Source organism: Poecilia reticulata, linkage group LG19 (assembly GCF_000633615.1).
Source record: "Poecilia reticulata strain Guanapo linkage group LG19, Guppy_female_1.0+MT, whole genome shotgun sequence".
Taxonomy (NCBI): Eukaryota; Metazoa; Chordata; class Actinopteri; order Cyprinodontiformes; family Poeciliidae; genus Poecilia; species Poecilia reticulata.
The window spans coordinates 12,295,087-12,297,586 of NC_024349.1; the positions used below are offsets into that span (position 1 = coordinate 12,295,087).

The window sequence follows — 2,500 nt, forward strand, 5'->3', positions numbered from 1 at the left end:
TGGATGGATGGATGGATGGATGGATGGATGGATGGATGGATGGATGGATGGATGGATGGATGGATGGATGGATGGATGGATGGATGGATTAGTGAATGGATGGATGGATGGATGGATGGATGGATGGATGGATGGATGGATGGATGGATGGAGAACTTCTTTTTATTTAGATTCCTAGATTTAAAACACAAATATCAATAAAGAGCCACCATTTATAAAAAGTAAAACCAATAATGAAATAAAAATGAATAAAAACACCAATAAATCAGCAGTAAACTCGTTTAACTGTTTCCATTCCTATTTTCTAAATTTCTCATAATTTCTCGTAGTCATTGTTTACATGTTGCTTCAGTAAATCAGCAGCTGAATTTATTTTTTATAGCAACGTCTCAAATCAAGATGCAGCTCAGTAGCATTCATCATTCATTGTCTTGCAATTTGTTTGATCAGATACAAATAAACAATTATCTTGAATCGCACAGAGAAATCCTTTGTTTAGTTCACATAGTTTCATAAAATCTATCATTTTCAGGGCTGTTAGCTGCAGCTCTAGCGTCTTAAACATTAAAATCAAGCATAAAGGAGTACAAATAAAATAAAAAACAAGGTAACAAAGAGGATTTTCAGGCTTGTAGCACAGACGTAGCTCCAGCCTGCTGAGAAACCAAGAAGCTCTTAGCAGCCCACAGCGACCTGCTGCACTAAACCCAGGAAGACCGAGGGACACACAGCTAGCCGCAGAGCTAATGGGATTCAATTGGACACAAATGCAAAGTACAGGTGATAACTCATGGTTATCCTGCAGGTCATTTAAGGCTCTTTAAATCTTCATATTTTCTTCCCTCAGTTGGGAAACGGTCATGCTGCCGACACAACAAGCACATTAAATTATGAGGCAGCCTTTCCAAGTGGAGCTAAAGTGCGTCTGAATATGCATGCAACATCCATGGATCTCCACGCAGAACCTTAAAGTGCACTACACCCGCAGATTGATGATTGTGGTTCTTTCTTTGCCTCCTCGTGTTTCCTGCTTTGCATCTAAATAACCTGCGTCGACTGAGGGGTTGTGTTGCATTTTAGAGTTGCATTCGGTCGAAAAGGAGGAGCGAGGGTTTATCTTGTTTGGTTGAGTTTCAGCAGCTACAGCGGGATTCCAAACATAAAGAAGATACATTAAAAGGACAACAATAGGAAATCAGAAGCATAATCTCAGTTGAGATTAAGTTATAATTCTTTGGTGAACATCTCCTGTGCAAAAGTTTTTACATTATTGACAACCAAACACTTAATTGTATTTTATCAGAATTTCATGCAAAGACACCAACAAAAAGTAGTGTTTAATAATAATAAAGTCTAAGAAAATTCTATCTTTGGAAACATTCTTTTTCGATTCTTGCCACAGTTTCTTAATCAGGACTTTGACTAGGCCATTCTGACATATGATTATGCTTTGATATAAATACAAATACATTTTATTTTTGAAAAAACATTGAAAATTATGCATGTTTTTTCCCACTTGACAATTATGCATGTCAGGTGGTTAATGCTTGGGGCAGTAACCAATTTTTGTGGCAAAACCAATGAGAGCGGCATCAGATTTATTTTTTGTTTTTTAATGAATGCATGTTTTCAAACATTACACTGCAAAAACAGAAAGTCTCACTAAGCATTATTTGCCTTGCTCCTAGTGCAAATGTCTTATTGCACTTGAAACAACACAAAACTAGCTTAAAAATAACTTTTCGACAAGATATAGGAGCTTGTTTTAAGTCAGTAATTCCTTAATGCTTATGAAAAAGTACTACCAGGAAACAATTATAACTTATAATACAAGAAAACATCAGATTATTTCACTTATACCTAATACTTTTTAGTAAAAACGTTGAAAAGTTACTTCTTTGTAAGTTTTGTCTTACTTAAACTACTACTGAGATTCTGAAAGTTATTGTTTATTTCTTTGAAAACAACAATGACTTATTGGTTAGAGGTCATATTAAACCTGTCATCCATCAATTCATACTAATCTGTATGRTTACCTAATATTCTGTAATCTGCATTAGTGAATTTGTTTTTTCTTAGTGAATAGGGAACCAAAACTGGCTCCTGCTCAGGCACCACATCCTTTTAAATCCAACCTTATGCACAACTTTGTGTTGCTCTATCTCACAAAATCCCAATAAAATACATTTAAATTTTACAAAAAGCAGAAAAGTTGAGGCTGTCTGAAAACATTGCTATGGCATTTTACATATTTCCAACATGGATCAATAAACATCAAACAAATTGATCTTTATCTGTGTGAACTGAGTGAGTGTGTTCCTGCATAACAAAGTCTAACTCAAGTACTTTTGATTTAAGAGGATCAACCAGAATATAAAGAGGAAATTGACTGTGTATTTTAACTACGTGTCATAAAAAGTCATTTTTTTCTGCGTCACAGATGGAGTCACGCCTTTAGCTTTCTGGTTCTACATTCTGATTTTTGTCCAGTTAAATTTCT

General features: G+C 35.2%; 1 protein-coding gene across 2 annotated transcripts in view; it reads right to left on the bottom strand.

Annotated features, from left to right (window-relative positions):
* The window catches only part of mta3 (metastasis associated 1 family, member 3), a 30,872-nt gene that overhangs the window by 1,071 nt on the left and 27,301 nt on the right, over positions 1-2,500 (bottom strand). The gene's annotated exons all lie outside the window — the stretch shown is intronic.